The following is a 25,137-nucleotide window of genomic DNA, read 5'->3' as shown; positions in this document are numbered from 1 at the left end:
GCCAACCCAGTAGCCAAAAAGAAATACAAAGCTTCGCGTGAAGATGAAGGCTCTTTGGCAAGGTCTTCCTCTGTCACTTAGCGAGCACGGCAAACAGAGAACTCCCTTCTTTTGGACGTTAAGTTACAATATTTTCCCCCTCTTTTATTACTTTCAAAGCTGGCAGCCTCATAAGAGCAGCATTCAAATAGACTGCGAGAGGGACCCAGCGTCGTGAATGGGGTGTTTCTTGTCCTCCTGGCCCCCTTCCCTTTGTGCTGTCCCTGCACCGTGTATTCACCACCTTGCGAGGTCGGAACTTTGCCAGTAACTGGATTCTGGACCTTGTGGGTCCCTCTCTGAATCTGCTGCTTGTCCAGTGAAATGAGTTAATCTCTTCTGTTTGTAGAATAAGTCTAATCAACTTGTTTTAGACTCATTTAGATTATTCGTATATGTGGTCACTCACCTAAGCAAACGGGGGGTCATGCTGATGCTGTGTACTCAGTACAGTTTGGGGTTTAATGTGAAATTTACCTACATTGATGAACGATGTGCCTAGTTGGCCTTTTACGTTTCTTGCAGTTTTTTGTTTTTTTAAAAAGCTCTACTTTCGTATTTTTCTCCTTTTTAAAAATATTTTCACATGACCTTCCAGCCTGAAGCAGTTGGCTGTAAAGTGGTGGGGGTGTCACGTTGAACCTTTTATAGCTTGGATTTTTTTTTTTGGAAGAGTGGATAACAGCTTTAGTTCTTCTTATTGGCTTATGATAGTCTGGAATTATTTTATAGATTGTGTTCAGTTGCCAGCATGGCGCTTGGCGAGATTAATTTGTGCAGCTTTCCATTGGCTGAATAGTATTCATTCTTCGGATTCTTGTTCAGAAGGGATTAGCCAAGTGAACTGGGAAACGTGCCTTTGCAGCAGAGTTTTCGCTGGTTGTGATAATCAATGAACAATCTGGTGGTTGATTTAATTCAGTTCTTACAGAACTAGCTGACTCATTGGCTCTTAATGCTTCTTAACTTCTTCTGTAGTGTTTTCATCTTCCGTTTCTTGCACATATACCAGCATCATAGTGGACAACATTGTTCAGAACCGAACATTCCCCCAGGGACCTGGCTCGGGTACTCAGCATACATATCTTATGAAATGAGATTCAAGAAAGTTGTTTTGGGCTGTCTGTGTTTGCTCCCTTTCTTCTAAGGGGAAATATTGCTTTGAAAAGGAAAAATGAACTGACTTTTTTTTTTTTTTTTGTAAAGGGAGGGTTAAAACAAAATTAAAAATAAGACACGTGACATCGTAGAGACCTGTAAAGGCATAGAACTTTCAAAGCATGGCTTTGGTATTGCATTATTGATAGGGCTAAATAATGTATAGTGACGTCTGTGCCCTGTGGGGTGATCACAGCCTGTTCCACCAAGAGGCAGGTTTCTGTGCATATCTACAGTTCAGCTTTATGTATCAGGGAAGTGACTGCAAAAGAGAGGGGTGAGTTTAGGAAAGCTTTCCCCCTTCTTTGTTTTTGAATTGTTTCCTCCTGGGCTTTGTTCATCTGAACAATGCATTGACTTGCTTGATGTAGGGGAGCTGGCTGCTTGCTTATAAATTGCAGTAAACATGTCTTTTGGCTACCAGGGAGCAGAGGAGTAAAGGTCTCAGATACTGGTATGTGTGTATATGTCTTCCCAGCCTCAGTTTTAGCCTAAATTTAAATGACAGGTAAATCTTGGGTTGCAAGATTTAATAAATACAGGGTGGGCAGGTACATTTGAATTTCAGATACACAATGAATGATTTTTTTCAAAAAATATATTTTTTATTGATTTCAAAGAGGAAGGGAAAGGGAGAGAGAGAGAGATAGAAACGTCAATGATGAGAGAGAATCATTGATTGGTTGCCTCCTGCATGCGCCCCCTCCCCGCCACTGGGGATTGAGCCCACAACCTGGGCATGTGCCCTTGACCGGAATCGAACCTGGGACCCTTCGGTCTGCAGGCCGATGCTCTATCCACTGAGCCAATCCGGCTAGGACCACAGTGAATAATTTTTAAATACTTAAGTATGCCCCTGTATTTTATCTGGCAACCCTAGGTACTAGTAAGTGTCAAGAGAGCCAGGATTCTCTATCCTGAGGGCACTCAAGTTAGATCAGAGATAATTGTGAGTGGGATGTAAGAATGGGAGAGTGCCATTTATTAAGCATTTTTCATATCAAGTCCTTTGTATTTAGTCCTCCGCATGTGAGGTGTGCATTGTAAATCCTTTATACCTTTGAGGGTAAAAGTAACTAGCATGTAATGAGTGCCTTCCATGTGCTGGGCACTGTTCTAAGAACTTAGATGTTTTCAGTGCTGAAAATAACCCAATGAAGGTTAAGTACTATTAGTATTTCTTTTCAACATACCTGGTGGGTGCAAACCGAGCTGAGGTCATTTTAGCTGGCTAAGGGACTGCTTGGGGCTGAAGAACAAGGATGCATGGGAGTATCTCACCTAAGGTCACAGAGTTAGAAATTAGTGTAGCCAGAATTCCAGTTCTGGCCCCTTCACTCCAGCAGTTTTTTGCTGCATCTTTGAAGCCCCTGGGGGAACTATAAACCCCCCCGTCCCCCCGAGACCTGGGCTCACCCCCAGAGTTGGGTTTCCCTGGTCCGAGAGTGGCTTGGCCATCCGATTTTTAAAGCCTCCCCAGGCGAGTCTAATGTGCAGCCCTGGTGGAAGGTGGCTGCTTTACCCCTTTCTTGGAGGAAAATAAATTAGTCTCTGGGAAATCTAGTCGCTCTATGTGGCCATTCCTCCCCCTCCTCCCCAGAAACGCACCATTCCAAATCTGGCAGCTAATTCTTCATGGTCTTTGTTTCCTCAAAATTATTTTCAGGAAGTCCTGGTGAATATATGTTGGGGGCTAAACAAACCACAAAAAAAAGACCTCTTGGGGGTATTCTGTTGATGTATTTTCTGAGCCGTCTTTTCATTCCCAATCCTCCCTTATGCTTCCTGGAGGAGGGAATGGCCTTTTGTTCTTCATTTCGCTCCAGCTGGGCACCAGGCTGGGTGTCGGAGGAGGTTTCCAGATGAAGAAAACTAGACCCCTCCCCTCCAGGAGTTTTCAATCTTGGAAGGGAAGTATATCAATGTAATTCTAGGTTTAATTTTCTAAAAGTCACTTCTGAGGAGTGCCAAGTATGAAGTAATTCAGAGGTGGCAGAGGCGGGGGAAGTGGCATGGAGAGGGCCCCTGCTGTCCGCAGCCTTGGTTTGAATGTCTGCCCCGCCGCTATCCCCTGTCCTCTCTGCCTCCATGCCCGCCTTGGCACGGGGGACATGCTAGTCCTTTGATGGGAGGCCAGAGTCCGTTAGTGCCAGTGGACTGCACACAGCTGGCCCCACCCAGGGTACAGGCCGGTCAGTGTAAGCTGCAGCTTCTGTGCCTCCCCTAAGTTTTCCAGAGGCCTTACTGACACGGATGGTCCTAGTGGGTGACTGCGCTTTAGCGAGTGTTCCTTGAACTCACAGGGTCAAGGATTTTCCTTAATTGGTAGCCCCTGAGGAGTCAGGGAGGTGTGTGAATGGGAAACTAGACACTTCTAGAAGAATACGTGTGGCCCATGGGAACTGAAATGGGATGCAATGCGGCCCCCAGACTCTGGCTTGGATAAGCCAGGAAGAATGGGGGCCTTAACGAGCTTGAAGGCCACAGAAATAGAAGGAGAGGAAGGCCTTTGGTGCAGAGTCTCCGGTAGGTATTACATATGGTGCGTGAGGGGGAGAGAGGTAGACTGAGCCTGTCTTGATGGTGACATTCACAGATGGATGACACAGGAGAGGCTAATTGTTAAAGGGGAAATGATGATGAATTGGGTTCTGGGCAAAGTTATAGCGCAGCCTTCATCGCAGGCAAAGCAGTGCCACATTCCTCATTATTATGCACATGCTGTGATTACACATTTGGGGATAATGTAGAATCTCTCCCCAACTTCCCCTCGTTTAAGAGCTCGAATGAAGGAAGGTTCGCACCACTACTACCATCCCATCTGTCCTTTGTGGTGAACTTGTGCTTTCTTCCCCGAGTTTGTTTAGGTCTAAGTATAATACTTTGCATAGGAAATCGATAAATCTTCTATTATTGTTTGACCGATGGGGCAATTTCTTTATTACCAGACAGTTCTGCAAGCAATAAATACTTCTAATATCCTGAGTATATTTATTCCTAAATGGGAGTTAGAGTAATGAGGCATTTACTAATGCCAGGCTCAACTTATAATTCAGAAACAGACAGCAGATGACTCGCACTGTTCCCACTCTCGATTTTTAAGGTCATGGGAAAGCTTTCGTTTTTTTGTTGCGAGCTCAATACTTTGTGCACAACGTGTTGGGCCTTTTAGAAGATCGCTAACACTTAAACATGTTATCTTTGCCAGTGTAGCCTGGTTGGCACACTTTTTCTGTGAAGAGCCAGATAGTAAATATTTTAGGCTCTATGGGCCATACAGTCTCTGTCGCAATGACTCAGTTCTGCTGTCATAACATGAAAACAGCCATAGACAGTGTGCACACAAATGAGCTCTGCTATGTTGCAGTAAAAGTTTGTTTGTGTAAGTGTGCCATAGGCTGGATTCGGCCCGCAGGCCGGAGCTTTCTGACTCCTTGGGTGACGGTATGTGGGCCATGGGGACAACAGCTGTTGGTTTGATTGGCCAGTTCTCAGCTGTGGGACGTGTCCTCTCTGAATCTCTAATATTTCTCAGCTATAAAATGGGATCAATAGAAAAACCAGCATTCTGAGGACTATTTTGATATGAAGTGAGATCACACAAGTAGTTTTGCATAATGACCAGCACATAGGAAGGGCGCAGAAAACGTTAGGTAAAGGCAAAAAACGACAACAACGTTCCTCTTTGTTCTGCATCATTTAATAATCCTGATATTCGATTGCAGTCATTTTAAGGTAAGGAGAGATTAGTGAGGCCAAATTTTTGAAAGACCTCATAGGATCAGAATGTGTACAGTGAACATATGTAAACTAGTTACCTGGTTTTTAACAGGCTAGAAAAAGTTGATGAGATCGTGGGAAGCTCCACGTAGCCAATAGTGTTTATTCACCAGGCAGTTTTTCTTCTCAAAAATTATGTCATTCCCTTTCTGGAAGTGAGTTAGACTTCACCCTATTTTTTGCCATAGATAGGGGCTCCTCTGCCCCCAAATAGCAGAAGTGTAAGGAGTAAAAGGTTTTTTCTGGATATGAAACGTAACAAGCACTTATTGAGCGCTTGCTGTGTGCACATTATGTGAAGTGTCACTACTGCAGAGAAAGTCTCATTAATCATGTGTGAGAAATGGCTCACCTGTCCAAATTTCAAATGACGGACTGGGAAACAGAAACATGGCAAAAATGAGACTTTTAATAACACTCTCAAGAGCGGACATCCATTATACAGGCACACGTGTGGGGCAGGGAACATAGCCTATTTATTTAGTCCCTCTTCTGGTTCTTCATTGGCTGAGCACTATTTGGTCACCTGGTTCCTAATACGTAGCCTAGGTCTTGCTGTCTTCCATTGGGCCATTTAAAATGTTGGGCTAAGACCTTTCTAGGTGTCTTCACCTCCCTTTGTTTAGGGGAATCTTCCTGGAAAATGTGTTATCAGCCACATGCACAGCTCTCAAACCCTCTCCCCACGCCCCACTTCCCGCTCCCCACATCCTGTTTGCTCTGGGGAAATTCAGTAACTGCCTGGCCACATGGTATTTCTTTCCTATGAAGATGAATCAGAGGCATGTGTCTTACATCATGGAGCTGGACGAGAAATACACATCTATGTGAACCTGCCAGGCTCAATGCTAAGACAGTATGTAAATAAGTGAGTGTCAGGTGCACAAGGGGGCCATGTAAAGTTGCTGAGGCGATTCAATGTGAGAAAAAACATCATATCAGATAGTGTTAGCCAGTAGAAGCTTCATGAAGGAAAGTCTGGATGGGGGAATTGCGTGTGTAATTTATCTTGTTGGTTAGAAATAATTCTGCCAGTTCCCCATGGGCATTGAGCTCCAAATTTGGCAGGTAAAGTGTTTCCTCATTTTCAAAGCAGGGCACCGAATCACCAAGGCAGGGATGTAAAGGGTGAAACTTTGTGGTAACAACCCACAGGACAGTAATGGCTCTAGGCATTTGGTTTTGCTTCACACTGCAAATAACCCAACAGTGAGGTTGACTTATTTATTCATGAAAGCATGCCCCATTCAGCTGCTGCTTGTGCCTGGAATCCTTGCTGTGGGTGATCTGGTGAGAACAGTGATGGGGAGACGGCGGTAAGGAGCAGTCCCCGCAAGAGGATGGTGGTTCCACAGATCAGAGATGTAGGGCTGTTGGGCTCATTGCCATATATCTGCAGTATTGGAACTGGTGTGCCATAGAGTTGGAGCTCAATAAATATTTTCGGAGTAAATGGGCAAAAGAAATATTTGAGGTATGCCTGTTGCCCTGAATTTGGTGTTAGGCATACAAGAAGAGTAGTCTCATGACAAAATGGACATAAAAGAAGTGAGAATAATTTAATAAATGGGGGCTGTGATAGGTGTTGAGGTGGGCATAGGTGAGAGAGCCAGGAAGGCTTCAGAGATGGCATTGCATAAGCTTCGTCTTTAAGGATGGGTGGATTATATCAGGTGTACCAGGGCAAGGAGCACAGGGAAGGGCGTGATCAGCAAGAGGAGTAGCAAAAGCCTGGTGGGCTTAAAGAACAAGGTGGGTTTGGGGACTACTTACAAGCCTCCGTGATGACAGTGGAAGGCTCATGAGATGGGTAATTGGTACACATGCTCCAAATTCCTTCACAGGTGCTTTACTGATGTTCATCAGGGCAAACTGTGAAGAAAGAGTTGGTAGGAGGGACCTCATCCATGTAGCTGGCCAGGTCCCCTCACCCAGCCCCAGCTCAGCAGGTGACAGATGTGATGTTTGGCCAATGTATTTTTCATTGTTTTGTTTTTTAAAAAAATATATTTTTATTGATTTCAGAGAGGAAGAGAGAGGGAGAGATAGATATTAAGTATATCCATCGTAATTCTTCCAGATGGTAGTAATTGACACGTTCTGCTTTAAATAACAGCTACCATTTATCAAGGAACATGGTTCATGTGCCACACATTGTTCTAAGGGCTTCACCTCCAATCTTTGGTATGGAATTCTTACAATAGTCCTGTGAGCTAGGTACCTGTATCATCCTTACCCCTGTTGCTTTGAGGCAAAGACCTTCTCTGTTTTCTCCCATGCCTAGAAAGGTGCCTGGCCCAGTTGGTGTGCCTTGGTGGGTGGTTGAGCGTCGACCCATGAACCAGGAGGTCAGGGTTTGATTCCTGGTCAGGGCAAATGCCTGGGTTGCGGGCTCAATCCCCGCTGGAGAGCGTGCAGGAGGCAGATGATCAATGAATCTCTCTCATCATTGAGGTTTCTCTCTGTCCCTCTCCTTTCCTCTCTCTGAAATCAATAAAAATATATTGAAAAATAAATAAAAAGGTGCCTGGCACATCTGAAGTGCTGGGTTTTGAATGGATTCATCGAGTCCAGACATAGTTTGACCACATCACATCACACTGGTTCTGAGACTAGGACTGGACTTTTCACCCTGTACATGTCAGCTGCCTGATGCCTGGAGGAGGAAATCCCAGTGGTCTTCAGACTTGAAGATTCGTGGTTACTGTTCAAGTTGTGGAACGCCCTACACAAACACTTCTGGTCATTTTCTACAATGTTGTGGATAAGAATATTTACAATAAATTTGATATTGTTTAGAAATGGCCTTGCATTTCAGACATTTGTGACAAGATATGTGTGTACTTCTAATTTGTCTACGGGTAATGCTTGCTTTGCAGGAAGACTGGGTGCCCTGCAATAACCTGACCCCAACACTGACAGATTGGGGAACTTGTGGCTTAGAACATGAACTTCCTCTCTGGGAGTCTGGGTGAGGCCTGGGCCTGGGCTGACCCGAGGGTTGGAAATTTAGTGGCTCAGCTCAGAGACCTCCTGTGAACAACTGTTTGCTGCTTCCTGTTAAACAAGGACAGTTCTTTCCATTCACATATTTTCTAAGGCCTTGTCCTCCATACTGTGAGAAACAAGGAAGTTCTTTGCCCCAGGGAGCTTGTAGTCTGCTGGAGGAGACCAAACTCATGGAAATGGGGCAGAACGTGGGAAGTGCCTTCATAGAAGCTGCAGGAGCTTAGAGGAGAGAAGAGATTGGCTTTGTGTGCCCCCCTCACACATTTATCTGTGGCCCTTCGATCTGGACAAACACCACTATTTTCTGCCTCATTCCAGCTGCAGCGTGGGTGTTCTCGATGGATGCTAAAAGGATATGTCCACTGATAATGTTGACCATGGCACTGGCCCCTTAGACTTGCAGTCCAATCTATGGAAGCAAGGCAAAAACACAGACTAAGAGAAGAGGGTAATGAAGGACAGATGTGTGAAATAATCAGTAACCCAACAAATGCGCCTAGCATCTTCTCCCACCCTTATCTCCCAAGATAACCAAAAGATGGCTTCATAAAACAGTTTCCTGCAATCTCCCATCACTTTAATTACTCTTGGGATTCCCATCTCCGGGGAACAAAGACACTTGTAGGAAGAGAGAGTTGCTGCAGGGGTTGGCATGAGTCTGTAGTTATAAGGTCTGGTAATTAGACCAGCAGGGTGTTTTTTTTTTTTTTGAACTATGGAGCAATTTGTTAAAAATAATGTTAAAAAAATACACCAAAATCTGGTTACTTGCCATAATGGGAAGGAAGGTTTCAGAGGTCAGACATTGGGTCTTCCTACTTCTCATTTGAGATTTTTATGAGCTAGAGAGCTTCTTCATTAAATCGCAGTTTCAGCGTGGCTGGGCTCTATCCTGTGCTGCCATAGAATTTTTGAAATCCAGGTACACTTCAGAATGGGAGTGTGAAGTGGGCATGCTAAATGGACGTAGTAGAAGTGCTATTAGTTGCCTGTCTGCTTTAGTAGTTTTGTTTTGTTTGTGTGTTCATTTATTTCTGGAAAAAACCATCAAGCCTGCACAGTTAGTATCCCATCTCACTGGCCCAGCCAAAGGAAGTTTTAGACCTTTTCATCTTTACTCATAATTCATGTGAATTCTTGGTGCCTGCTTGGGTGTTCAGTGAAAATAATTCATCAGCCATTTCTTAAAAAAAAAAAAAAGTCTAATTTTTCTGACATTTTGACTTGATATAACCAGTTGGCGGTCTTTTCATTATACTTCTGGTTCTTAAAATTGAGATAGATGATAGGCTTAACCTTGGAGTAAAAAAAAAATAAAAAATTAGCCAATAAATTATCTGGGCATATCTAGCCCAACATACATTTTAAAAAACATATACTTTCACTATTCAGAATTAGATGATGCCCATTTAAAACTTATGAAAACTTTATTTCTAGAATGAAGGAATACATCTTTTTTTAAAGAAATCAATTCACAGATGTACTTTTCCATTTAAAATTTTTGGACCACGGGTAACAAATACGGAAAGCGAAACCATGGAGAAGGGGGGGCTGCTGGATAGTGCTGGTGTTGGGTAAGCTGGAGTACCTGGGGAAAGGCTCAAACTTGGAGAGAAGTTAGCGCGCCATTTCGGTATCTTAGGCAGGAGATGAATGAGGCTCATGCCAGGTGGCAGAAAAGGGGAGGCCGCTGAGACACATCAGAGGGCAGAATAGACAGGTTGTGGGGGAGCCAGAAAGGTGCAAGGGAAAGAGGTCCGGCTGGGGTAACTGGCTGGAGAGCGGTCATTACCATGGTTAGAATCTGGTGGGGGAGAATATGTTTCTGAGCATGTCAGTGTTGCAGTTCCCAGGGAGCGTGTGTATGAACATGTTCATTAGCCAGCGGGAAGTATGAAAGTGGAATTCAGGAGTGAGTTGGAATTTAGGAATATAAGTTTGGAAGCCACAGAAACATGGAAAAAAACAAACAAAACCAGCAAAACACCCCAGCACCCGAGCTACAGAGAAAAGGAAGCAAAAGACACCATAGTAAAATGTGTCATGAATGCGTAGGGGCTCGTGGTTGTTTAGTTTGAGATAAGGGCCCACGCTCAGCTTGTAGCGTGCAAGAGAGACAGGGCGCCCTCTCCACAGGTTAAAGAGGTTACCGACTCTGTTCTCGTGAATTCATCCTATTTAACTTCTCATCCTGGAGAAGCAGAAAAATCCCAACAGAGCCATTATGTCAGCTTTTTAAAATTTTAACTTGGAAGAAGTCCAAATGTGAATATTTATGAATTTAAAGAAATGTTCAGTATGGATTCCAAGTGTGGTAAAGGAAAGCGTATTTCTGAGGAGGATACATTTTTTTAATGGACTGAGAAACTGTGCCTATTAAGAGTTTGGGATTTTTGAGAGAGAGATGGGGGGAGGGAGAGAGGGAATTCGAACTGCATTCATAGAAGTTGCATCTGAAGTCACTCATTTGTCTTCTGTGGGAAATTTTGTTTCTGCTATACATTTTTTCTTTATTCCTCTAAATATTGCAGATGAGGAGGAAATGGTAAACATTGCATAAAAAGTTTGAACTTCAAAAAAAGGGCAAATTTATTTTAAATTTTTCGAGTGTACCTGGGTAATGTGTGGTGGCTTTAGGACAGATCCTACTAGTGTTCCTTTGGAAAGCGCACTGACTTCCGATGGCCTGAGACCTGGGTCTGCCCTGCCCCCAGCCCCCCTTCTTGCTGAGGACAGCAGCGCACCTTGCACAGGACGGGCTGAGGATTAAGTTCCACTCTGCATGAACAGCCAAGCACAGTTCTAACCTGCCCACGGCTGGTATTCAGAAAATGTCCATTTCCTTTTCATTCTTTCTTTGCCAAACAAATTCATGCTCTGATCCTGTTAAGACCCTCTTTATAACACTATTTTAATATGATACTTAGTATGTTATCAGACACTGTGTTTTCCAATGCATATGATGCCATTTATAATTTAGTTTTTTATTTAAAACTTTAAAGCCTTTATAAACACCTTTTGCTGCTCACGCCTGTGGGGGATGGTTTCTATTTCTGCTTTTCTGGTGGCAACTGAATCCCTGCTCTCCCAGTGACAAGTGGAGCCCCTTGCGTCCAAACAGAACACGATGACTGCCATGCTCTGGCCGTTGGCCGAATTATTTCTCCGGTCTCTGCAGCCTGTGGCAAGGGTGGAGTCAGAGAGGCCCCTGGCCACTGGCCCCTGTTTGGTTTATACTCATCCTGAGTGTCTGAGGCTGGAAGCGGAGACCTCATCGGGAAAGGACAAAGTGAGGATTCTGCCCAGTGCTACTTCCTTCTGCGACGCCGCGGGTCATCAGGAGCACGGTGACTTCAGATGCGCGCATGAGGCCAAGGCACTGTCGCATTAGTGTCTGTGTGATCTGCATGCCACTTGCTTTTCTGTCATCCTCAGGGTGGCTGCTGTTTCTGTGCCTAAAAACGTTGCCTCAAATAAATAGCCTACAGCCCAGGACTCTCTGAGATGTTACTGGCCATTATCACTTGTCTCCCGGAGAATTAGGGGTTCCAGAAATCTTGTCCTAAGCTAGCTGGGAGGGAGTGTTTGAAATGGCACATGTGCTTGTGATTCTGGTAACCAGGGAAACGTGTCCCTGATTCAAAGCTTCCTTTTAAGAAAAAATGATAGTACCTTTTTAGGATTGTTTCAGAATTACCCACCGCAAGATGGCAAAGGGATTTGAAATTAAACTAGGTCACTTCCAGAAATGTATCAAACATAAACAGAGCACACGCAGAAGCGCCTCTTAAAAAAATACGCCGTTTAGAAGGGCAACCCGATACATAGAGTAGGGGATGTAAGTCTACCATCTGAATAATTGGAATCTTACATTCACTATAGTGGGTGTTGAATAAATCTTAACTGGAGTAGGCTTTCCTCTGCTCTTATCTTATTAGTTGTATTATTGTTATCATTTTTAGTTTGCCTCCAATTCCCAGTTAATCTTTAGATTCTCTCCATCTCTTTTATAACAGTCAGTGATTAAAATTATATAGTGATGGTTCAACTCAACAGCTACCCAGCTTGCACGTTGGTTTTGCTAATACATGCACCTCATGTGGAACCATAGGAACTGCAGTTGATTTAGAACATAATCATGTACAAACTTGTCTTTCAATAAATGGGAAATGGAATTTTAGGAAGCAATCCTTGGAGGCGGGAGCCATGCCCTGAGTTGGAATACACACATTTTGGTAATGTTCTTTTTTTTATTTTTAAATATATTTTTATTGTTGATAGTGTTACAGATATCTCCCATTTCCCCTCTTTGCTCCCCTCCTTCAAGCCCTCCCCCCCCACCCCCAGGTCTTCACTACCTATTGCCCATGTCCATGAGCTATGCATATAAGCATATAAGTTCTTTGGTTTATCTCTTCTCGCCTCTCCAAACCCACATCGAGGTATGTCAGTCTGTTCCATGCCTCCATGCTTCGGGTCTTATTTTGTTGGTCAGTTCACTTTGTTCAGATCATGCGATATTTGTCTTTCTCAGATTGGCTTATTTCACTTAGCATAATATTTTCCAGGTCCATCCATGCTATCCCAAAGGGTAAGAGATCCCTCTTTTTACAGCTGCATAGGTAATGTTCTTGACACATAAAGACCTGAGTGTTGGCACAGATCATGTAGTATTGCTACCAAAACACCATATTTACATTTCTCTATGGTACCAATGAATTCTGAGCACTGAACAATAGCAAAGAAGTGGTGAATTCCCAAACTTCAAAAGGATTAACACAGTCCCGAATACAAGGGTCTCCACCTCCAGCTGGACAGGCTTCCCAAATATGTAGTCTGGTCTGGAGAACAGGGAGTGGGTACAAATACCTGGAATTACTTAACCTCCTAAGGACTCTTGACAGCCAGAGGGGTAGCAACCCCTGCCTTGGACTTTCTCGTTAGAAGCTCTAAACTGAAATTATGCTATATTTTTCTAAGTGATATATTTCATAATTAAAGAGGCTGAAGTGGGAAGAAACATACACAGAATTTCTTCTTGAGAGCAAATTTCACACCCGAAGCCTGGTTATTAATGAAATGATGTACCTTGGAATAACATTTGAATTTAGCTTAAAAGTGAAATTCACTCTCTCGGTGAAAGACTCTATGTAACTCTAAGGGGATTTTAAGATACCGGGTTATTTAGAGAGTCACGAACATTAGCACAGACCCTTTTGTGAATAAGGCTGCACTGAACATGGGAGTGCCGATATGTCTTTGAGAAGCTGATTTCATTTCCTTTGGATACATACCCAGAACTGCTGAATCATGTGGTAGCTCTGTTTTTACATTTTTTGAGGAATCTCCCTACTGTTTTCCATAATGGCTGCAACAATTTACATGCCCATCCACAGTGCACAAAGGGTTCTCCCTTTTCTTAAGGTTAAATTTCAGCGTGACCCCTGACACTTCCTTGTGGTTCAGTGGTGCCCTAAAGATGACTAGCTGGTTGATGAGATATTGGTAGCTTTCAGTTGGCCATGATGGCAGTATTTACCCCACAGAAACTAGCAATACTACAAATTAGGACTCCTCCCCAAACTTGCAGCCAGTGTTAAACAATTACACCACTGCTTCTGATGCGCTATGTAAGATGCCAAGGCCTAGGTAGCTGAGCAACTAGATTAAGAATAAAATTAAAGCGGCAAAGTAAGTGAAATAATTCTGTTAAAAAAAACAAACACTTGGGTTGCCTTTAATTCAGTGGTCCTCAAAGCGCAGTCCCTGGAGCAGCCTCAGCAACATCTGCTGGGCATTTGTCAGAAATGCAAATTCTCAGGCCCCTCTCTAGACCTAGGGAAGCAGAAATTTCGGGCTGAGGCCTGGAAGTCTGTGGTAGGAAGCCCTCCTGGTGATTCTGATGCACGCTGACATTTGAGAACCACTGCTTTAGGACGATACAGGCTTGTTTCATTATGCGGAGTGAAATAAGGCAGAGGAAGACAGATACGGTATGACTTACATACAGAATCTAGAAACCCAAGGAAACAGAAAATAAAACCGTGGTTGCCAGGGCCTGGGGGGGGGGGGGGGCGGGTAGGGGAAATGAGGAGATGTAGGTCAAAGGGTACAAGCTTTCAGGTTTAAGATGGGGAATCTAATGTACAATGGGTAGTTAATAATACTGTGTTGTATACTTAACATCTGTTAAGAGAGATCTTCAGTGTTCTCATCACCATTAAAAAAAAAGGGTAACTCTGTGAAGAAATGAAGGAAGGAAGGGAGGGAGGGAATTTAACCTTATGTGAGATAGACTCTTACCATCTCTTTGAGGATCAGGTGTGGAGGGGGATAACAAATAACCCCCTGTTTACTCCTGAGGTGTGGGTGCAAATCAAGGGTGAGTAGACACTATCTTTGAAAATTCAAAGACTTGTTGCCCCAGGAGAGTTTTATTGGCTCTAAAGCCTTTTAATTTTGAATGCATTGCTGACTTTGAGATTTTTTTCACATGAAAAGAAATCTAAATTTTTATATTTTATTGAGTAAAGAATTAGAAGCGGTGGCAATTCCGGGCCCCGATTCTTACTGGACAACAATCAGATAGAGTTGAGTAGTAGTTTCCACCCCATTGAGCCTGGCAGACTGTTTCCAGTTCATTATCCTGCCAGGCTCTGCTATACTCACTGGCGCTGCTGTTGTGCCCTCCGCATAATTTGAGGGTGCAAATCCCGGAGAACAGGCTTCCTTTATCCTGAGTGCAAATTCTGAGGGAGGGGGAGCAGAAGCATGGATCACCTTGAGGGAAAGTGGGTCAGGTGTCCCTTTTTGATCCTTCTTTGGTGTTTTCATCCCCTTTCCCACACCCCGCCCTTTACTTTGGGAGGGGGAGAGGAGGAAAGAGGCATTGCACTTTCTAGAAACAGAAGCCAAGACCCAGAGCACCCTCTAATTTCTCTTTCTAAACCATAGACCTGGAATCTAGATGAGGATATTCCTAATAAGAGAACACATGCTCCTAGGTGCTTTAATTATTGTTTACATGGCACAGACCCTCTTCTTCCTGGAATCCTATTATTTATTTGTCACTCAGTATTGTTTTTTCACCCCATTTTCTCTCAACGTCTTGAGTTTGTCCTGCCCACATTGGCTTTTATAGCCTTAACTTTCGTTAGTATGGGAAAACACAGGAAAGAAGAAAACCCGTCTCACAAAATCTTTTACCTGCCTGAACCACTCTGCGGTTATTTTATTTGAGGGCGGTGGAATGAAGGAGATGTTCGAAGAGTCTCAAAGAGAAAAGCCCGCATTTAAATCTGATCATTATCAGATTGAGAGCTAAATACTTTGGCAACTTTCATGAGGAACTATTCCTGGGAATTTTCTGGATAAATATCATCCTTGGACAGTGTGCAGACAGCAGGCCACCCACATTGTATGGGGCATAGAGCTGTTTGGTGAAGTTTAAATGTTGAGTGTCAAGAGTTTGGTTGAATTTGTAATTTAACCTGGGGGAGAGCAAACACATACTTGTGGGAAAATATTTGTGCTCAGAATCAATAAGGAATGTGCAAGTAAGTTGCCTCCACTCGGAGCTCTAGTATGCAGCTGAAGTTAGTACTGGGTGACATGTGTTGACAGCAAGTAAAGAAGAATGGAGATGTTGACTCTTGCTTGGGCACACTGACTCTCCAAAGAGCACCGCTACTGGCTGTGTGGCTTGTCATAATCAAATCAAGTTTATCCACAGATGAAACATCAGTGAGTTTTATTGCATTTACTTTGTGCTGCTACATGTTACAACACAGGAGTTTAGCATGGCATGACCCTCACTTGTGAGACAGGGAAACTGACTCTTGGAGAAGTCAGTGACTCTGCGGTGGTCTCACACCCTTGTCAAGCCTAGTTCTATGCTCTACCTGAGTCCACACTTTGAATTGAGTGTTGCCTGTACATGTCATGACTCCTAGGATTCCTTGCAAGTTTTGTTTTTTTATATTCATAAATGTTGATTCTTCCAATGCATCTTTATAATTGTTTCTTATTTTAAACTCTTACTAGATACATGCGGATCTTTGTACATTGCTTAGTACATATTGTCTATCCAACTAGCCATGAACATATTTTGATTTTTAATGTGTGCATCTTTCTTTATAACACATCGCTTTATGCCTTATGTTTCTTTTTATTTTCTTCTTTTCCTTTTCTTCCTTCTTATAGTCGACTCATCTACCAACCAACCACCTATACAGGGAAATATGTATTTTAATCTCCTTTATTTCATTTAGGAAAATTGGAAAACACCAGGTTTTCCGACACCCACCTAAACAAAGTAGGCAGATTCCTATAGTCAGGGAAAAGCACAGCATCTGGTGAATGGAGCATGTTAGCATTTCCATTGAGAATTCTCTCAGGCATCAAATTTCTAGAGCTATCTGGTATTTCCCCAGTTAACTCACAAGTGTGCTTTTATGTAGAATTCATTTTTCCTTGAGGCCAGATGCGTCCTTGCCCTTTCTCTGACATGGCTCTGGGCAGCCAGTGATGTGCTGGTAGCTCTCAGAAGAGCGTGGCTGCTTCAGAGGCCCACGCATCGGGGCCTCCACCATCTGTCCAGTGTTGTAGGCGTCATTGCTTTCGATGTTGTCTTCCCCACGAGGGCCTTGGAGGGTTGGAGCCCCACTTTTCCCTCTTATTCTTCTGATCCAGCTGCATAATTGGTTGTAAAACTTTCACTTGTAGGTGAAAACTCATTTGGCAACCATTAATTCCCACTGTAATTCATTTAGAAACTGCAACATTTCCATTAATGGAAAAGTAGACTCAAGCATTAAACAGCCTGGCTAATATGTGTTGATAAATGCATATTGTTGATAACTGTAAACTCTGAGATTGAACTAATAAGAGGTACTAATTCCCAAGACCATCAGGAAGGGAACGGGGAGTGGGTTCAAATTCAGCCCTTTCCATTTTGTCATCTTACCTACATTTAAATGAATGGAGATTGATCAGAGTGCTGACAGACTCTGCGAAGTTTTGGGGAGGGGGCTAAGTAAAGGTGATTGGAGATTGAAAACTTCATGCTGCTATGGGGACATGGGATGTTAGATAATTGCTAAGAGCTCAGCGTGCAATGGCAAGTGTTTCTCAGACGGGTGTAGCTCAGCTCAAAGCTTGTGTGGTCTACAAGGAATCTGCTTGCCATTTGGATCCACATTTCATGGAAGCTGATACTCAGAGCCAACTGTTATTGACAGACAGGGATGCCAATGATCAGACAACTTGGACTTCAGTCTGGCTCTCACCCTTAACTGAAGGCCCCTGGGCCAGGTCCGTTCAACTCACTGAACCTCAGTTTCTTCCACATTTGTAGAATGTAGCTAATGCTTCGTAATGCAGATAAGAGAAACTGTTTTTTCTTTTTCTTTCTTCTTTCTTTCTTTCTTTTTTTTTTTTTAGAGAGGAAGGGAGAGGAATGGAGAAATAGAAACATTTCTATTCATCGATCGGTTGCCTCCTCCATGCCCCCCACTGGAGATCAAGCCTACAACCCAGACATGTGCTCTGACCGGGAATTGAACCCGTGACCTCTTGGTTTATAGGTCGATGCTCAACCACTGACCCACACAGGCTGGGCAGGAAAAACTACTTTGTAAACTCATAAACACTCTATAAACATGAGGTGAAACCTCCCCTTTCTTATTTTCCCGATGAGACCGTTGGACCCAAGGATGGGTCACTGCAAAACGGTTGTCCCTACTTGAGGTTCTTGTCTGGGGCTGGAAGTGCCCTTTTGGGTGAACTAGATTTCTGTGGCTGTGTGTTGGGTCATTGCTTTGGACCATCTGGTGCCTGAGATCTTGGCTTTCTCTGTTTCAAATGAACCTTCTTGTTGGAAAAGGCGCAGTCTGGAATGTGGGACTAATGGCCTGTCAGAGGGGTTAGACGTGGCCCAAACGTCAGGTGAATCAGCAGCTGACTGTTGCCTCTGGTAGCTAACACCATCCCCTCCCTTCTCCCCCCAAAGATAAAAGACCCCAGAAACAATTAGGTTGACTTTTAACCGCAGCGTGGCGGAGCTGGAAGTCGAATGAAAATCTACTTACTACTACTGTTTTTCAGGGGACTTTTCTCTCACGAGTGGTTTCACATGGACCAGACTCCTCCGGGTGAGGATGACATAGATATTATCTGAAGGAGCGATCTCTTTTACCCTTTTGAAATTTTGGCAGTTTATATTAAAAACCTAGAACTAGGAGGCAGGTTGGCTGTGTTTAATTGAATTAAAAGAAATAAAAGTAGGGCAATTGAAAGAGAAAGGAGTCTAGGGATTACCCTTTTTAATGTGTATCAGGACTGAGTCACAGACTCGGAGTAAATAAAAAGTAACCACCCAAGCCTTTCACTTGGGGATTCGGATGAAATAAACACTGTGGCTCCACCATCTCCCCTCCCAGTCCTCACCTCAACTGAATACGAGGCTGTTGGGGAGAGGGGCGTGGGCCTTACCGGTGAGCTGGGGGCTGAAATTCTCCTCATAGAGGCAACATGGACCCCAGGAAGATGGTGGTGGACTTTGGCCCCCGTGTCTCTTGCATTTTCATTATGGTGACAGTGGCAGGTGACGTCTCTGATCATAACCTCTGCCCAACGGCCGCCTCTTTAACTGAAGAGACGATGCTGACACGAGAGTGGCATCCTTTTCCGTCCAGAGCGTGGCACCCCTTTTCTGCTTGAGCTTTTGTTTTGCATGTTTGCTTTTGTCTGCAAAGCCTCCTCCAGCCAAAGATTGACGCGCCTGGATGATTTATGGCAGTGATTGTCAGGGACTTTGGAAGCCCATCCAGTCTCAGGATTCGGGTTCTCATTGCTTGTCACTTATGGCTCATATGATGAATTCCCGCTACCAGCTGACATGTTTCGTAATTGTCAACACTTTGAAGTGGTATTTTTTTTAAAAAAGGAAGAAAAAAAATAACGTTCCTTTAACTGCATTTTTCCCCCTCTCTGCCCCAAACTGCTTTGCCTGAGGTTCACAGCCCCATCAATTAGCCGCTCAGCATCATGCTGACCTTGCAAACCGCCTCTTCACTCTCCTTTTACAGTCTTGTGCCTGCATTTGCTGGGTCTTGTATTTTGCTTGTTTGGGCCTTTTCTAGCCCAGATGGTCAAAGCCGTTGAAAGTAGCACTTTGGAGAAAGTTTCTAAACTTTCCCTTCAGCCATCTTTCAAGGTACATCTGAGCAGGGCTTGCAGAGATAGTATCTGGCTCTTGCCAGTTATCTTAAACCTGGTGTAGTTGTTTTGTTTTTGTTTTTATCCTGCAAGCCAAAATTCTTTGGCTGGAATGCTGGCTGCTTCCACTCCTGCACTTTGGAGTTCTCCTTATGGGTAAGCCAGCAAAAATCAGGCTGGAATGGAGCTGGTTCTTTAATATGTATCTTGTTTTGTTGTTTTGTTTTTCCCACCATAATTCTGTGCATCTTTCTAATTTAGTGACCCTCCTTCCCTTTTCTTTATAGCTACTGATTCCTTTTCCTTCCCACTCTGTTCCAAGGGTACAGTGACCCTGAAGTCTCTCTTCTACTTCTAGCTTGTAGTTTCTTCGTTTCCTTCCCAGAAGCAACCACTAACATCAGTTTCTTTGTATTCTTCTAGAGCTACCCCGTGCTGATGTAAGGATTCACTCACACACATACATGGAAACACACATAGGTACAACATCCAAGGTACGGTTTGAATTCATGAATCTGGACTTCTGACTCCACTGTTGAGAACACATCAATATCTAACAGCTCCCTCCTGCTATTTGGATGAAAGACAATCTTATTAGGCACTACATTGTTGATGTGCCTCCTGTGATCTGGTTCCCCGTGCCCCTCCAGCGACCTTTATCACCACTCTCCCGTTTCTCAGGTCTCCACACCTGCCCCGTTCTTCTGTGAGTTCCTCAAACAGAAGCCTCCCCTGGCTCCTCCACATAGACCAGCTACCTGCTGTGTGCTGCCTGGCTTCCTGGACTGCTCATATATAGCAGTTATCGCAGTTTGCAAATGCTCTATTTTTGTGATTATTTAGATAGCATTTTCCCCTTCCACTAAACTACAAGTTCCATAAGACAGAAACTTCTCTTTTTCCCCTTCCCTTCCCATTCCTTTTCTTTCCTTTTCTCTCAAGCCCTTTCATCCCTAGGGCCTGTGCATTGCCTGGCAGATAGTAGGGTCTCCGTAGATAATAGCTGAATGAATAGACAAATGAAGGAATAAAAAAAAACAAATAATGGCTGGCTGGATGAATGCATGATGTAGATGCGTCCTTTGCGTAGGGAGGAAATATCTTTTGGAAAACAGTTGAGCTTTGGTGCCTAAACATATTTTCTATCTGTAGACTCTGGGCATTTTCTTTTCGTTGTCTCTAACCAATTCCTAAGCAGTCAGCCATCCTGGAAAGGTTGATCATAAACCACTGTCAAGAAAATCCCTGGCAGTTAGACAGGGTATTAGCTTACAGCGCTCACACGTTCTCACCTTCCTTGATCTACTTTGCTTCTGTGGTTTATATCTTGAAACATAAATACCCCCCATTCTTATTTTGAAAATTTTCCCATTGTCATCTCTCAGTGAGGCATCCAGAAAATAATAATGGGTAGATGGGAGATAAGAGGAAGGGGAAGGCGAGATCCGTGTCCGAAGACATCTCTGTTCCCAGCAGCTGGCACAGGTTAAGTGCTTAATCTGTGGTGTGACCGTGAACAAATATGCAGGAAGACTGGAAGAAATGGCACAGCTAATTCTGGAGCTGACATTATCACTAATGAGCGGCTCTGATTCTTTGCTCAAGTCTTGCTCCTAATAAGCTGCTAGAGATGTGCTGCAGCCACGTTTCTCCCAAGTTTTTCATCACTGTTTCTCTCTCTCTCTCTCTTTTTTTTAAAAAATCTAACTCTTCAGTTTTAAAAGGAAAAAGAAATTGGGAGTTTGGGATGGGGCAGGATGCTGAGCTTTTAAAAACAGCTCTGTGTCTGGACCTGGTACGTGTTCACTTCTGAAGGCTGGAGATTTGGGTGATGATTGCCATATTTTCCTGGTAGCCTGGGAGTGAGTGGGTATGTAGTTCCATCAGTTCACTTCTTGCATCTAGAATGGCCAGAGTTGAGCTATTCCTATTTTGAAGGCCCCCTCCCCTGCCTAATCTCCCTCCCCCAAATGAGCTTTCTGCTAAGCCAGAGCCAGGGAATAATTAGCTCATTGTTTGTATACTAATTATGTTACTGTATTTGAAGTGCTTGAAAATAGTTTAATCTCTCTTAAGTAAATAATTTCTCCTTGTTTACCTTATCCTCCTCAAACTTCCTTTTGCCTTAGCTAATATGAAAGTCAACTTTACCCTAATTCATCCTAAGCAAAGCAATATTTTGCTTTTTTTTTAATGAAACATTTTAAATACTTACAAAACAGTTATTTTCCAGGATGTAATGGGACCTTTGCCTGTAATATTTTGTGGTGGATGACTTGGTTTATGTCACCAGACAGAGGGGACGGACTTAATTCTCCAACCACCTGTTCCTCTTTTCCTAGCCTTCGTTTATTTGACTTTGGACTTTTGATAAAGTTTTCAAATAGCAAGTATGTGCCTGGGTGCCAAACCTTATGCTTGTATAGTTCAGGTTCAGTGTATTTTTTCTCCTTGATTTCCCAGGCTTTTACCCCCATAAATGATAGGACATACTTTCTTTTTGTCATGAAAAGTAATTGGCTGTTTCTTTTAATCTGCCCAGTCGCATTCCAGAAAGTAATAAGCCTTTGATGTTATTGAAATAATGAACAGCGATTACAGACATTGTTGGATTAACTTTGGGAGTTCATGGCTAATGCTAAGGGAAATTAGTAATTTATCCTTTTTTATATATCATCCCCTTCTTCTTCCTTTTTGTTTACCCCTTTAAATATTCATGTATCTCCACTTCACAGATACCAAGCAAGTTATTGCTCTTAGCTAACCATTATAACCAATATGAAAGTTGTGGCTGAGGTTTCATCGATGGTCAGTTTACTTGGGATTTTATGGAATTTTGTGAGTTGGGAGGCTTACTGAAATTGTTAAAGAGGACAAGGGTCTCAAGGTCTGGGCCATTCTTATTAAATGCTCTTCTTGCCAAATATTAAGATGTAGCGCAATATTTTGCAGAGCAGCTGTAAACAGGGTAAGTTTGACAGCCACCTAACCTGATAAGTGTAGCCCTCTACCAAGAAGAAATCAACATGTACTTGACCAAATAGTGTAGCTAAGCAGTGGCTACACCTCCCTCCAGGGAAGCAGAGCTCTGGATATGAGCCCCCTGTCTCCTTTACTCACTACAAGTAAACAAAATACCTTGCCACAGCCTCGTCTCCTTTTTGAGTAGAGCACTCCAAGTGGTGAACAAAATTTTTGGTTTTGGGCCACGTCTCTATTTTATTTCAGATGGAGAACCCTTATGAATGACCCGAATCTCTCTCTACATTCACTAAAATAGGTTGATCAGGGCAACGCAAATGATCAAGGGGATAGTGTGGATTCTGGAGAAAGTAAAGAGCAAAAATATTAGGACTAGGGAGTTGTAGGATGAAGGAAGATGTGTAGTGAATAGGCAGGTGGAACGTGGACCTGGTCCCCAAATTCCATGGGGCTGGAACAAAAGGGCACCTCTTTAAGCTACAAGGAGGTAGTTTAATTCGAATAAAGGGGAATGGAATGTCTGCCCCGAGGGTTACTAGCATACAGAGCTCATTATCCCAAGCACCTGTGCAGTCTGGAGTGCCAGGGCTGAGTATTCTAGAATGACTTAGGCCAGTGATGGCGAACCTTTTGAGCTCGGCGTGTCAGCATTTTGAAAAACCCTAACTTAACTCTGGTGCCGTGTCACATATAGAAATGTTTTGATATTTGCAACCATAGTAAAACAAAGACTTATATTTTTGATATTTATTTTATATATTTAAATGCCATTTAACAAAGAAAAATCAAACAAAAAAAATGAGTTCGCGTGTCACCTCTGACATGCGTGTCATAGGTTCGCCATCACTGACTTAGGCAAAGCCCAATGCTGGCTTCTCAATTTCCAGCAGCATCCAGACCACACCCCTACCTCTGAGTGCAGCGTCACATAGGTAGACGATTCTGTTGTACGGGACATGTTTTGATGCCACTGTCAGATGTAACGTCTGATGGAAACTAGACTCTGGTCTGACCCAGGGAGACAAGTTTTATGCTCCAGCAGTGTCCATTCTGCAGTGCTTGTGGCTCAGTACCTGAACTTCTGCTTAGAAGTTTTATTTGAGTCGTAAATTTTTAATGTCAAAACCTTCCTGACAATTATATTAGCTAAATGTTTAATCCAAAAGAGAGATTAAATACATATATCTTATAACTTAGCTACCAAATGGCTTGACCCTGGTTCAGACTTTGGGGAGAGAACTGTAAAGATCTCATATTTTACCGGTCCTAACAAAATCGTTGTAATGCATTATCAGCTTCCTGCTGCATGAAAAATATGTTTATAGAAGCAACCCAAAGTGTATAGTTAGACAGTCCTTACCAATTAAACCTTCTTTCTTTCAAAAAAATTTTTAATAAAAAGTTCAAACTTGAACTTTTATTAAAATACATGATTTATAGAGAAATTTTAATGTGTAAGCTTTCCACCGAGTCTAACTGAAATTAGAAAGCTTTGAAATGAACTCATAAATATGGTTCCAATGTACAAAATATACTGGAAACTGAATAATGTATAGCAGTTTATTACGGAAAAGTTAAGTTACACCAAAGGATGTAGATTTGGTTTAACTCTGTGTTCCCCACAGAGCTCAGTACTAACTTTGTATGATGCTGAGCAATTTGTGCTTTTTCCATCTGTCATTTTATTTGATCTGTGTGTAACCACCCCATGAAGTCCAAAGAAGGGTAGGTAGTCTCATCCTGGCTTTACAGACAAGGGAGCCATGGCCGAGAGAGGCTGCCTTGTTGGAAGGTCACCGAGATAGCTAAGTGAGGGCTGAAGATCACACAGACTCTAAGAGCCACAAAGTCCAGGCCTCCTTCCCCTCAGCCCTGCTAACCCATAACATAATACCATTCGATTAGGCACAGCCCTAAAATAACCTCACACAGTGCTAATGCTGAAAGGCACATGCTGTGTTTTAATCAAAGAAGACTGTGACAGCAAGGATTAGCTGTCTAATGCTGGATGGGTGAATCTTTGAGAAGCCTCCATATTTGCACCTTTGTTCAGATGATACACTAAGCGCTGTTTTATAGAGGGCCATCGTAGCATCTGTAGTGTGTTTTAGATAACACAAAATTGTTCTGATTTTACTGGATTCTTTCCAAACCACCTCTACCTTGGACACACACCTCAACAGCTAGGTCTGGATCGAAATGTAGCACCCAAGTTAAAAGCAAAGATCTGTAGAAAAGACCACAAACTGTCTCGTTCTGACTCTAGCAAGGGGGGAGATTTGTGGATAGAATCTCTAATGGTGTCAGAGTGAACTCCAGTTGCCTTCGAGTGAACTGTTAACATTTTATGTGGCTGTAGGAACCGAGATCAGACGGGTGGATTGCATATGTCAATCATTTCCAAATGAAATTTTATTCAAATTCTCTCCAGGCAAGCATTTTTATAAGGATTGCTAATAAAGCCCAAAATACAGGGTGTCCCCCCAAAATGTATAGACACTTTAATAGCTGGCAGCTCAGTTTTGAAAATGAAAGGTATTTTAATAAACACTACCTTTATAATTATTCAAAGTGTGTGTAGACATGTTTTGGGACACCGTATATATACGTGCATACAATAAGTTATTTCTGAAGCTGTTGGAAGAGCATTAAAATGACAAATAAAGGTGGAAGAAAAGTAGAGACTGTAACTAATCCCCCAAATTGATAACCGGGGCTGACTGACTATATGGCTGAGATAGCTTTTCCATATTGGATGAGTCGGGGTCTGAAACACGAGACAATAAATGAAGCATCCCTCGTGCATTGTATGTATTGCTTTTGGTTATTTAACCTCTGTTTATCAGAAAGCAGTCTTCAGGAACCTGTGTGCCTGGGTTCAAATCCTGTCTCTGCCACTTCCCACAGGGCAGATGTTTCACCTTTGCAACTATAACAATATTTGATACATAT

At 43.0% G+C, this 25,137-nt stretch overlaps 1 protein-coding gene across 4 annotated transcripts in view; it reads left to right on the top strand.

Moving 5' to 3' along the window:
* EXT1 (exostosin glycosyltransferase 1) overlaps positions 1 to 25,137 on the top strand; it is a 261,890-nt gene that overhangs the window by 58,707 nt on the left and 178,046 nt on the right. The window lies entirely within an intron of this gene.

This window comes from Myotis lucifugus, unplaced genomic scaffold (genome assembly GCF_000147115.1).
Source record: "Myotis lucifugus unplaced genomic scaffold, Myoluc2.0 scaffold_17, whole genome shotgun sequence".
Lineage (NCBI taxonomy): Eukaryota > Metazoa > Chordata > Mammalia > Chiroptera > Vespertilionidae > Myotis > Myotis lucifugus.
This window is presented reverse-complemented; position numbering and strand designations above follow the sequence as displayed.